Source organism: Lycium ferocissimum, chromosome 10 (genome assembly GCF_029784015.1).
Source record: "Lycium ferocissimum isolate CSIRO_LF1 chromosome 10, AGI_CSIRO_Lferr_CH_V1, whole genome shotgun sequence".
Lineage (NCBI taxonomy): Eukaryota > Viridiplantae > Streptophyta > Magnoliopsida > Solanales > Solanaceae > Lycium > Lycium ferocissimum.
The window spans coordinates 42,783,461-42,797,547 of record NC_081351.1 but is presented as its reverse complement, the minus strand read 5'-3'; the positions used below and the strand labels follow the sequence as shown (position 1 = coordinate 42,797,547).

Here is a 14,087-nt window from a genome sequence, read left to right as displayed (position 1 = left end):
AAACCATGATTTGGGCTCTTCTACAAATAATACTTGAATCTCTCCCATGCTTCATATAATTGTTCCCCCGGTCGCTGCTTGAATTCATAGATATTTTCCCGAAATTCAGCCTTATTGCTAGGGGGTACCATTTTGTGAGAAACGCAAGAACCATCTCCGCCATGAAGTAATCGAATTCCGGCGCTTTCGAACCATGTTCTTGCCTCTCCACCAAGGAATATTTGAATAACCTCAACCGAATAGCATCTTGTGGAACGTTGTTCGGATGTGACCGGAACACACATCCATAAAATTTCGCAAAATGACGTTGAGGGTCATTCTCGGAGTTCCGAAAGTATCCCTCAAGCTTCAACAACTGATATAAAGAGGAATCAATTTTCACCGAAGCAGCTCCAACTCGAGGCTGAACAATAGCAGATGCATAATCCTCCTCTGGAACGAGCTCAGCGAAAACATTCTAATCATCCGAATCGTTAGCCCGATTGTTCAACCGATTCCCCTGGTTATCGCATGTTGATTTTGCCGATTCTCGATTCATGTTCACCGGTTTACACAGTAGCAAACAAGGTGTGATGGAATAAGCAAAAGACTTCAATAAAGCAAACACTATTTATTAATTTCAAAACGTATTCCCCGGCAACGGCGCCAAAATTTGATACGCTCAAATTACACCTATTAATGGTATAACGCGGACGTTGTCAAATATAGTAACCCAACAAGGTTGGGGTCGAATCCCACAGGGAATAGGGTGTGAAAAGGGTACTAAATTCGTAGAATGCTATGTTTAGGTCTAATATCTTAATCCGATGATTTTGAGAAAAGTTGGATTTTTAGTGACTAACTGTTAAATATTTCTTTGGTTGTGAATGTATGGTAAAAGAGACTAAGGTTGTGTCCCCGTTAGATAGAGTGTATGATCATGGGCATTGATCTTGATATACGTCTAATGGATCATTATATAAATGCACTTAATCCCGATATGAATCTCTACTATTTCTCAATAAATAAAGATTATTTCTTTCTATGATTTTTTCAAATATAAGAAAGTAACTATGAAGAACGATTAATTATTCCAAGTAAATTCTTCTTATTCCTAAGTGAATTTATTAAACAAAGTTTAAAGCTTTGAGTTCTTGTTGTTTATTCTTACCAACCCTAGTTATTTTCCCAAATAAATCAAGGTTTTTGGATTTAATCAATGTTTGCAACCATTAATTATGAATGAAGAATGAAGAATAAACAAACCCTAATAATCCATTATGTGTATATCAATCACAACCCAATCACAAAACACCCATCAATTGGGTTCACAACCCTAGTAAGGGAAATTAGCTACTCATAAAAGGAGAAAAACAATAAGCAGTAATAGAAAACATAATGCTTACAATTGATTGTTTGGAATTGAAGAGAATTGAATTTTAATTGTTTGTAATCTCCAAAAGATTTCAAAAATATGAGTGCTAATACTAAGGGAAAAGAAAACTGAGTTCTGTAATGAATAATAATGCAGGAAACCTAAAATCAGGTATTTATAAGAGTCAAAGCCGTGCAAAATCGGATCGACAAAATTGCCCCTCCGTCGGACAATGTACGGACCGTACTTTTTATACGGTCCGTGGAATCAATGGATGCCTTCCGTGAAATCTCTCCAGTGGTCCAATGTACGATCAACTTTCACGGACCGTAAATATTATACGGTCCGTATACTTTGCCCGTAAATCTCTTTGTCTTAACAACTCTTCTGGAACCAATATACGGTGGATTTTATGGACCGTAGATATTATACGGTCCGTACTTCTAGCCGGACATCCGCTTCTTCCAAAGACCCATTCTGTTGACCATTCACGATGGAATTTACGGACCGTGAATATTATACGGTCCGTATGTTCCTCCGTATGACTCTGTCTTCAGTAAATTTCTTTCTCTGAACCTCTTTTTCACTCCATTTTCACGACTTGCTCCCGAATCACATTAAACATCTGCAACATGCCACAAACACATCAAAACGACCCAGACTTGCTCAAAAACAAGTAAAACTTATAGCCAAAAAGTGTCGAATGTGCCATAATTTCACGGCACATCAAGACTTCATAAAAAAGAAATTAAGTTGGGGAACGAAAGGAACTGGTTCTCAAAAGAAATGACTTTGGAAGATGAAAGGGAATGTGCTACCTGTTTGGGCGAAAAGGAACTTGATCCATCCCTTCTATAACTATAAGGGACACAAGCTGGTTTGGATTCCCAAATCCAAACACTGATATCATGTGCAGGTTGAGGAGAGACAAAAGGAAGGTAGATATGACAGAAGAAGGCGTATGCACACATGGGAGGTATAGGACAACATATGAACAAAGTACAAAACTGCTGCTCAGCACTGTTAAGACTATCCAGAGACTCGGTCTCTCTGTGACTTAGGTTAGTTGTTCTTTCTGTACCTTCATATGTTCTCAACTATTTAAGTGCCAAGTCGGTCAAGCGTCTTCTAATTCAAATTTCAAACCTTAAGTCTTCCAATCGACGCTTCACTTCTGACCCAATCTGTCTTGTCTCTCACACCTGTCCTAAAAGGTCATCTCGGATACCTTAAATGCATCTCTCGTGTCTTTCTCTCTCTTCACTTACCAAAATTGTCAGACCGTCAAACTTCTCATTCTCTCTTTTGTCATCACTCTTACCAAGTACAAATATCAATCCTGTTTCAAGCCAAAACAAAATGAACTCTCAACTGATATCCTCAAAGCACCCAATCTCTTCTAACCAAAGTATATCTACATCTCTATCTGGTTTTTTCGAGCTAAGAGGACCCTTGGATCTTGAGGAAAGTGATACAGATATATACCTGATAGCGTCATACTTCTCTTCAAAATAATTGGGCGAAACAAGTGCAAAGGTTGAAATGGGAAGAGATAACATCGACAACTCTGAAGGACAACAGGTCAAAAATCTTAACAGGAAAGAAAACGATGTAGATGTCGTATCCTCTCTTACCTTGAGAAGAAAACTTGATGTCCCATTTGTGCTGAAGCACCTGGTGCCTTAAAAGAAAACTCAAGAGAAAATGTTGACTTTGATGGTGATTTTTTACTTCGTTCAGTGCGCAGTTAGATCTCTGGGGGTATGAAGGAAAAGAAGAAAAGAAAATCAAAGGGAATGATAGGAGGAAATGAGGAGATGGGGAGAAGAAAATAATACTCAATCTGCTTCGCAAAAAAAATGGAGGACAACTGCTATTGAGAGACATGAAATTAAACTGAGAAAGGAACATCTCCAAACACAGAAGATTCTATTTGGGATGATGATTAATATAAACCTAAAAGAGGAGACTGGGATGAAAGAACTGTAGGAGATGGTGGAATTTCAAAAGTGGACTCATCTTCTTATTCCATTGGCTCCTTGTGTGTATGAAGCTGAAGTAATGGAACTGTATACAAAATCTACTTCATCTTGATGACAGTGCTTTGGCCCTAACAGTGAATGTGACCGATTTTGTGCTGACTGAAGCAGTACTAGCCGAAATCTTGGGAGTACCAAGTGAAGAGTGATGTGACTGGAAAGGCTTCCACCTCCTTAAAAAATGTGATTGTTAAGGAAGGCAGGTCAGTCAGTCTAGGAAAGCTCCTCAAAAGGAATCTCGAGCCCACTTGTCAATTGGTTTTTGAGTTTATGGACAAAGTGCTCATACCAAGAAGTACAAGGGATGTCAGTGTCACTTCAGAACATATGGTACTCATGGAAGCTTTGTCAACTCTTGAACTGATCAATCTACCGACAATCATGATCAATCACATGATCAATGCAGTGAGCACTAGTGAAAATGATCCTATCTTCTTTATGGCTTCTTCCTGACAAAGGTCCTTAGACGCTTTAATGTGAGGAGTGACAAAGTCACCTTGGGAACAGAAGAGAATATGATCTTCATGGCTACTCTGGAAGATTGCGAGTGTGCCCCTAAAGGAGGAGGCTCCACCATCTATGTTCTTACAAAATCCCTAAAGGCAGCACATGCAGAAATTAAGTAGCTGAAAGTTGAGAATGCTCTTCTGACGGATCAGTTAAAGATCAACGTGGAAGATCTCAGGAACCAAATGCTCTAAGATCAGGGCGCATATATTGAGAAAATTGATAAAAGATTCTTCAAGCCTTGGGTCACCCTTAGTAATCAGTTCATAGCTTTTCCCTCAAGTCTCTGTTCCCTTCCCTTGGTTGATGTCTTAACCCCTATGTTCTCTATCTTTCTTGTCTGACTGGCATATTAGTAGTTTACTTTGACCTATGCTTGTACTGTTTGAACTACTTCCTAGTCTTGGGCTTTTACATTGATTTTATGCACTATTGCTTGCTTGCTCATGTTGATTTTGCTTGTAATATTCTCTGCTTATACCTCTTTTGGTTGCATTGTGGTTGTTTTTCCGATGATGCCAAAAGGGGAAAGAGATGATGAATATTGTGCACATGAAGTGAAAATGTGGCGATGGGATCACTTGAAAATGTGGCGATGGGATCACTGAGTTGTAAGAAAGAATGCATTAGATATACTGGCTGACATGCTGTGACTAAAGGGGAAGAACTGGAAGATTGATATGTGCCAAAACTGAAGGACCATTTAGTGGGTAACTTGGTATTCTGGTTCACAGCGAAAATGTATTTTGTTGCTAACATGTTGCAAGTGCATTCAAAATAATGGATGGTCTGTGTTGCAAGGGGAACAAGTGGGATCTGGTTCTCAAGGGGAACATTGTCTCTGAGTTTGTCATCATCAAAAAAGGGAAAATTGATAAGCTCAAGTGCATTCATTTTTTGATGATTGTAAAACTGATTCAGAACCAGATAGAGACCTAGTTTGTGATCTACTCTCTGTGCATCTTGCACGGTAAGCAGAGATAGCTGTAAAGTCGAGCTACTCACTGTACATATGTACGACAGTTGAGCTGGCCCATGCTTTAGGTCAAATATTGAATGAGGGGTCTCTATCTATCTCACATGCTTCCCACTATATATATAACATGTTGCAACATATTGTGAACCACTTGGAAAACCTAAAAATCACCCAAAAGGTGCAGCCGTCACAAGACTCTCTAAGTGTTCAACAAAGCTAATCACAAACTGAAGGACCTATTTCCAACACTGAAGATGCTTTATTCTCTTAGTTTTTTTTAAGCTTTGTTTCATGTGCTTTAACTTGTAAACCTACTCTTCTCTTATAAGAAGCTGTTGTAGGTATTTTAAATTCTTAGTAGTTGTTAGGCAGTTTACTTTTCAATCTATTAAGTGGTAACCTTGGCTAGTTTAGTCTAAGGTGTATTATTTGGGTTTGGCTAGAGGTAGTCAGCATTAATTTCCTTGGCTAGATTTAGTTAAGTGGAGGTATTTGCAATCGGTGTATTGCAAAGGTTGAGAGACGATGAGAATTAGTTCCTAGGTTGCAACTATTGTAAGGGTGAGGGATTATGGGAGTTAATCCCTAGTTTGCAATAGGTTGTAATCTGAAGTTGCTCGGTTAGTGGAGTTGAAATCCTACTAGGGTAGGTCGTGATTTTTTATTCCTTGAGCAAGGACTTTTTCACTATAAAAACAGTGCCTTCTTTACTTACTGCATTGCATAAGGGAACTGGTACTCAACTGGGTCTCTTCACATTGTATTTGGTGGACGCATAACCTATAACACATACCTATACATACCATATACACTGATAGTGTATATGCTGTGTATATTTCAGACATATTGGTAAACTAGTTGGTCCAACTACACATATCCATCACTTTCCCTCTCTGTACCCCCAAAACAAGGCTTAAACAACATCTTGAAGTGGTGTTAATTGGGCGAGAAAAATAGCAAAACACCGGGTGGTTGTGATGCATCCAAATACAGTTTACGGAAGTGACAAATTAAGAAGGAATTTTGCTATAAATCTCTAAGGGTGTTGGAAGATTTTAAAATATGTATGAAAAAAATATTTAAATTATAAATATAATGTAATTTTTTTTTGAATAGTGTTCAACTAAAAATCCTTTATTGAATGTAACATCGTCTTTGAGTTAAGATGAAGCGATAAATTTAACTCGTCTTGGCAGACCCTATTTAACATGTGAGCCTCTATTGGTCAATTTTCCTTTTCCTAGGACATGGACAACATACATATCACTTGTAAGTATGTCCCAAATGAAAATGAAAAGATTGATCAATTGGGACAAGTAGGGGCAGATCTACGTATTAAGGAGGTACAGAGTGCCATGCCACCTGCAAGCTTCGGCCGAAACTCTATAAATATATCTATATTTATATAAGAAACAGTATAAAATATTGGAGGGCCACCCGTAATAACAAAAGTAGCCGTAGTGCCAGTGGAACTAGTTTTTCTCTGTTTACTAGGGATCGAATTTGGCATGATGAGCATTGTTTTAAATTTCATAACTTTTCAGTCTCTACGCAAATACACCTACGGACTACAACACATACTAGTTGACACTCTTGGTTTATAAACATTGACTATTTTATTTGTTTAATTAAGTATAAAAGTAGAAATTTTCTTAGAATAAAATAGTAGAAAGTTAGAAAGTTTCTTTCTCTGATATTCTCTCATCTCTCTCCTAGTAAAACAAAATTTCCTTCCCAAACAAAAATTAACCTCCGCCACTTTCCCCTACTCCCGGTACCACTGTCGCTGGCCACCACGGCTCTACTGCCTCTGCTTCCACTATTGTAGGCAGGGGTGGAGCCAGTGTACGTGTTACGGGTTTGGTCGAACCCTGTAACTTTGGTCCAAACCCTATATTTGTCCTAAGAAATCCATTGAATATATATACATTTTTAATTTAGAACCCAGTAACTTATAGTATGAGCCACCCCTGATCTAATGGTCTATCTCTCGCCTGCTAGCCTACATAAAAAGTTGTCATTAATAGAACCCTTGGATTGAGTTAGCCTACTACTATGGAAAAGGAAATGGTGTATGTTGTTAGCACCTAATTTTTGACTTCCCACAATTTATTTCAATTACCCAGAGTCCTTGGATGATAACGGTAGTGAAATATGTATTTTTAGAAGTCAAAATAATTTTATAAAATTATTTAGATAATATTTTACCATGCTTATTTTGGTAAAATAATTTCTATAACATTATAAATCATTTAGAAATTTATTTACATATTTTTACATATTTTGCAACAATTATGATATATTTGCTAGATTTAACCAAAAGAAAACGATTTTAAATAGTTAATTTATTTGATTGTTTAAATTACCAAAATTCAATTAGCAAATATTTTACTCTGTTTAATTCAAGGAATTTGATTAATTAAAAGAATTAATCATTTTACCCCCTCAACTCTTGATTTCCCCATTTTTATTAGGATTTTACTATAATTAATTAAATGCTTAATTGTGATTAATTCCCTAAAACTGTTTATTATAAAATTGATAATGGCTACAATTGAAATGGTCAATTCTGACCTTAATTGAAAGCCAATTTGTGACACCCCAAACCGAGGGGCATAACGGGCACCCGGCTTGACTCACTGAGCGTCACGTGGCGTGCTTAGAAGCATAATTTATGTCTCAAAACTATGCTATGTCATCCGCCGCAGAAAAGGCCCAACATGACAGTAGACATCGCCCCCGCGCGCGCGCACACACACACACATATAAGTATGGACACATATACATACGCGAGTCGACAAGGCCGCCACTATCCTTATACATATAACATATGACTGGCAAGGTTAGAACAATGACATCATAACTTCACTGGGGCCGACAAGGCCACACATGATATACACATACCTACATCTGTCTATGAGCCTCTAAGAGTGAACGTGTGTATACTGGTCGGGATTGGGCCCCGCCATACTCGTCAGACATAATGAATACATAACATATATGTCATATATATACTTAACCTACGCAAGTCCGAAGGAATGGAGCTTGCTGACCATACACTGACTGTATCATCCTACCAAGAGCCTCCGAGATACTCTGCCATGACCTGCAACACGAAATGCAGCGTCCCGTGAAATGGGACGTCAGTACGGATTGAAGTACTGAGTATGTAAAGCAGGAATACATGAATATAAGTAAGTAACGAATAGAAAGAATAGTAACCACCTGGGACATCTGAGGACATACAATATGCAATGCATGCGTTTGAAAAATCATATGCAAATATACATATATATAGTAGCATCATCATCAGGTCATCATTGTATCATCATCATCCCGCATCCGGGGAAACATCATCATAACATACCCACTGCAGTAGTGAGCACATCTACGTGTCTGCCCGGCCGACTATAGCGCGGCACGGTGTAGTAAAATAGTATATATATATATATATATATATATATATATATATATATATATATATATATATATATATATATATATATATATATATATATATATATATATATATATGAGGAATCAATGAAAAGTAATCGGGCCCTTCGAAGTGACGTAAGATCGTAGCCTTCGAATACATTATGGAACTCGTGTCATCTCAAGGAAAGAAAAAGGGAAATGAAGATAGCCATAACATAATTATGGTACTCGTCATGTAGCAACCCCTTTGGGAGGATGCCACTTACGAAACAAAAGAAAATTTCATACTTACATCGTTCAGAAGAAATTTATTTAATAAGGTATTCGCAATAATTTAGTAGCGAAAATAGGCTCATGTGAACAAGTTTCCAAAAATGACATCTCAACATAGTAGGATCTAAAAGAAACCTCCTAAAACAAAATAGAAATATCCAACCATAAAAATGGACAACACCTATTTTGAGCTAAATCAATACTTTAGAATTTATCAAACATTTAGTAGAGAAATATTTTTTATGCTACGACATCCAAGGCTCATACCAAGCATGAAATTCAACTCCCAATCTCAAATACAAACTAGTTAAGTTCCCAAGTTCGACACAAGTACTAAATTTGATATATTACAAGACTTGGGCATGGACACTCCCAAAATAGTCAAGTCATTCATCAAAACCAAGTTACAAAATATTAACATCATGACCCAAATTTCATTCAAAAGTGCATATTTAAGTGTATCACATGGATCACGTACAAGTCCCCAAAAGTATACAAAATGAATGTGCTCATGCAAATGTGATCTTCATCTAAGAGAGTCTACTTCAAATGGTCTTCCTCAAGTCCCTTTCGGAACATCACCTACGATAGTAACAAACTATCGCTAAGCATAAAGCTTAGTGACACATAAACTTAACTAGCACTTAGAATAAAAATATAATGTAAGGCGTACAAGAATAAATTCTAGGAATAAGCTTGTCAAAATCACCATCAAGAACTAAATGAAGGTACAATCCTTTCAAGAAAATAAATATCAAATATTAAAATAGTTCAAGATATCAATATTCAAAATCTCAAATATCAAGAAGCTTTCCAAAGCAAATCCAACAAAGTTCATCATTTGGTTAATTTCGCCCAACACATACATCATGCAATTACATCAAAGAATAATCGAATAACAAGAAGGACCGGAGTCTTAAATCAAATAGGATCGTCACTCAATAATCAACAGAATCAAGAACCATGTTGAAAGTGGCTTCCCCATTCATACTTAAGATGGACCAAGATCCATAATTAAGATGACATCTGAATCCAAAGTCAAGATGGGACAAGATCCGAATAATCTCAAGAGGCATGCCAATATAAGTGGCAAGTCACTATCACAAGAAGGACAAAGTCCCAACGAGAATGTGATAATGCTCAAGCAATCCGTATATGTGGGCGAGTTAGTTTGTCTTACAAAGCATTCCACATGATACCAAATGATATTCAAAGTTGCCGAATGGCCCAAAGTGTTCATACTCAATTAAACATAGCTAAATAAGAATTTAACTAGCAATAACCGAATAGGATAGCAAATTAAAGTAAAGACATGTTTTACCCAAGCTCAAGATATTCAACATACTTCAACTAAATAAAATGTGAAATTCAAGAATATGTGCAAACCTTGGAGCTTTAGTGACTCTAAAGCTCAAAGAAAAACACCAAGAAGTTACAATCCCCAAGGCAACGATCAAGCAATTATATCGACTTCCTTAGCTTTTACAAGAGCCTCTTGCACCTTAAATACACAATGGAATACTCACTTAAGGCCTGGAGTTTAACGATATAAATGATAAATCATGACGAACAAAAACGGGGCTAAATAGGTCACCATTATTGCAAAATTTTAAGTAGAAAAAAATTCTGGACAGCAGCTATGTGCTGCCTTGCAGTCCGTTTTTGACATAGTAAACAGAGGAATTAGAATTTTCGCAAAACACAAAAGTTGTGGGTAATTTTCTTATCTTTTCACAGCATTTTGAATCACCAAATTCCGCCTTATAGATAAAAAGTTATGGTCAATATACTAACTGCTGCCAGCTCCAAAAACGGGATTAAATTTCCTTACTTCAAGGTTTCAAAATCTCTAACAAAAACTTGAATATTTCATCCAAAATAATATGGAATAACAAGCTTACCACAAGATTGATTGAGCTTCTCCACAAACCCAAAACCTAGGATTATCAAAACAAGACTTAACCTATTTGATTCTTGGTGGCAACCTTCCAAAATATATACAAAGCATGAAAACTAGGAGGATCTTGTTGATATTTGGAGAGTAGTTTAGGTGGATTGGGATTTTTAATGGATGGTTTAGGAGGAGAAGAAGAAGAAGAAGAAGAAGAAGAAGAAGAAGAAGAAGAAGAAGAAGAAGAAGAAGAAGAAGAAGTCGAGAGTGAGGTGAAAGAAATGGTCTTCTTTCCTTGTAGTACACATTTTTATCAATTGGGTCTTACTAATGGGCTTCAATATCCAAAATAAAAATAAAAATATGACAAGTCTAAATTATTTTTTTCCAAACAAAAACTAAAATTTTAAACTCAAGAAAAATAATAAAAAATATTTACTACAAGAGCAAGATTATTTAACTGCCAATAATAAATTTAGGATGTTACAAATCTCTCCCCCTTAAAAGAAATTTCATCCCGAAATTTACCTTATACTAGTCTTGGAATGTGGGTATTGTATTCGCATGTCCTCTTCTCGCTCCCAAGTAGCTTCTTTGCCAGAATAATTTCTCCATAGGACTTTTACTAAGGGGATTTTCTTCTTTCTAAGCTCTTTTACCTCACGTGTCAAGATTTGGATAGGTTCCTCTTCATATGTCAAGTCAGGACTGACCTCAATGGATTCAACAGGAAGAATATGAGATGGATCTGAACGATATCTTCTAAGCATAGAAACATGATCTTCTAAGCATAGAAACATGGAAGACATTGTGGATCTTATCTAAATCCGGTGGAAGAGCTAGTCTATATGCAATTGGGCCAACTCTCTCAAGTACCTCATATGGTCCACTAAATCGAGGACTAAGTTTTTCTTTTTGGCCAAATCTCATAATCTTCTTCCATGGAGAAACCTTTAAAAATACCTTATCTCCCACTTGATGCTCAATCTCACGCCTCTTAAGATCAGCATAAGACTTTTGTCTATCCGAAGCATTTTTTAGACGATCCTTGATGATTTTTACTTTATCTTCAGTTTGTTGCACAATCTTAGGACCAACCACTTTTCTTTCACCAACTTCACTCCAACAAAGAGGAGTTCTACATTTTCTCCCATATAATGCTTCATAAAGAGGCATGCCAATGCTTGATTGATAGCTATTGTTGTAAGAAAATTCTATCAAGGCTAGGTGTCTGTCCCAATTACCCTCAAATTTCATAATGCAAGCTCGAAGCATATCTTCCAAGATTTGAATTACCCTCTCGGATTGGCCGTCTGTCTGAGGATGGAAAGAAGTACTAAAGTTCAACCTAGTGCCCAAAGCTTCTTGCAAGCTAGTCCAGAATCTGGATGTAAACCTCGGGTCTCGGTCAGATACAATAGAAACGAACTCCATACGACCCTCACAATCTCATTAACGTACAATTCTGCTAAACGTTCAAATGGGTAGTCTACTCTGATGGCCAAGAAATGAGGACTCTTGGTTAGCCTATCAACTATAACCCAAATTGCATCATGATTTCTTCGAGTGCGTGGAAGTCCAGAAACAAAGTCCATAGTTATTCTTTCCCATTTCCACTTAGGTATCGATAAGGGTTGTAACAAACCAGCTGGGACTTGATGCTTGGCCTTTTGTTTGTTGACAAACAAAGCATTTAGAAATAAATTCCGCAATGTCTTTCTTCATACCATTCCACCAATAGTGTTCTTTGAAGGTTCGGTACATTTTAGTACCTCCAGGATGCATTGTTAATGGTGAAGTATTTGCTTCATTTAGAATTTCTTTCCTCAAGTTGTCATCTTTAAGAACACATAATCTACCTTGATAAAATAGTACTCCATCCTCTCTCAATGAACCTCTTTGACTAATTTCCCATCTTGAACCTCTTTGACTAATTTCATGAGATTCTCGTCTAACTTCTGTGCTTCTTTCACTTGCTCAAGTAGGACCGGTTTGGCTTGCAAACTAGCAACAATTGAACCATCAGAATTAAATGCAAGACAAGCATTCATGGCTCTTAATTCAAGAAATAAAGGCAATGGACTTAGAGATAAACTTCCAAAGGATTTGCGACTTAAAGCATCTGCAACCACATTGGCCTTACTCGGATGATAGTCAATCGTGCAATCATAATCTTTGATGAGTTCAAGCCACCTACGTTGTCTCAAGTTCAATTCTTTTTGTGTACCTAAGTATTTCAAGCTCTGGTGATCAATAACTATGTGACACTTTTCTCCATACAAGTAATACCTCCAAATTTTCAAAGCAAACACAATGGGTGCAAGCTCAAGGTCATGAGTAGGATAATTCAACTCATGCGGTTTCAATTTTTGAGAGGCATAAGCAATCACTTTCCCTTCTTGCATAAGAACACTGATGTGCCGGGAAATTACGGCACATTTGACACTCTTTTACGAGAAGTTTTACTTGTTTTTAGGCAAGTATGTGTTGTTTTGATGTGTTTTTGACATGTTTCAGGTAAATCAGGAAGTTCGGGTTCAAGGAGTGAAGTTGCAGAAAAATTGCACTGATGCTTACGTTTCACGGTCCGTATAAAGTTTCACGGACCGTGGTTCTGTTCGTATAAGAGGTGGCCACTTAACAGAATGTCTCAGTGGACAGTGCTGAACCACGGACACTTATACGAACCGTACAACATTATACGGGCCGTATAAGTTGAGAGGATGATAATTGAGGAGAGTTTCACGAGCAAGACTGTACGAGCCGTATAACATTACACGGACCGTGGAAGGCCTGTCCGTATTATTTTTTGAAGAAGCTGAAGGAAGGTCGTGGAAGCCTTGTACGGTTCGTGGAAATTTGTACGGACCGTATAAGTGCCGCCTGGGACCTAAGTGCAAATTAGAATTTTACGTGTTGAAACCTATAAATAGTCCTCTGTAGGGTTTTTATTAGGATTAGTTCTGATATTTTTAGTTTTTGACTTAGAACATAAAATACTCTCAAGTTTTTGAAGGTTCTAACATCAATCCAATTATTCTCAATTCCTCTTTTATCCAAAGTAAGCAATTATGAATTCTTCAAATTCTTGTTTCTTGTTCTTTGTCATGAGTAGCTAATTTTCCCTACTAGGGTTGTGAACCCAATTGATGGGTGTTTTGTGATTGGGTTGTGATTGATATACAAATAATGGATTATTAGGGTTTGTTTATTCTTCATTCTTCATTCATAATTAATGGTTGCAAACATTGATTAAAGCCACAAACCTTGATTTATTTGGGAAAATAATTAGGGTTGGAAAGAATAAACAACAAGAACTCAAAGCATCAAACTTTGTTTAATAAATTCACTTAGGAATAAGAAGAATTTACTTGGCATGATTAATCATTCTTCATAACTACTTTCTGATATTTGGAAAAATCATAGAAAGAAATAATCTTTATCTATTGGGAAATAGTATAGATTCATATAGAGATTAAGTGCATTCAAATAATGATCCATTAGAAGTATATCAAGATCAATACCCATGATCATACACTCTATCTAAAGGGGACACAACCTTAGCTTCTTTTACCATAAATTCACAATCAAATCAATAGTTAGCAATCG

At 36.8% G+C, this 14,087-nt stretch overlaps 2 long non-coding RNA genes and 1 other non-coding gene across 3 annotated transcripts; 2 read left to right on the top strand and 1 right to left on the bottom strand.

Moving 5' to 3' along the window:
• Positions 1–107, top strand: LOC132035663 (small nucleolar RNA R71). Its single transcript, XR_009409384.1, has one exon. It is a non-coding gene; the product is annotated as a small nucleolar RNA R71 (small nucleolar RNA).
• Positions 108–7,389: 7,282 nt separating this feature from the next.
• Positions 7,390–10,517, bottom strand: LOC132033948 (uncharacterized). The gene is made up of 2 exons (XR_009408898.1): positions 9,974–10,517; positions 7,390–7,982 (listed from the first exon to the last, which is right to left on the bottom strand). It is a non-coding gene; the product is annotated as an uncharacterized LOC132033948 (long non-coding RNA).
• Positions 10,518–10,528: 11 nt separating this feature from the next.
• Positions 10,529–10,840, top strand: LOC132033949 (uncharacterized). Its single transcript, XR_009408899.1, has 2 exons — positions 10,529–10,661; positions 10,698–10,840. It is a non-coding gene; the product is annotated as an uncharacterized LOC132033949 (long non-coding RNA).
• The last annotated feature ends 3,247 nt before the right edge of the window (positions 10,841–14,087 follow it).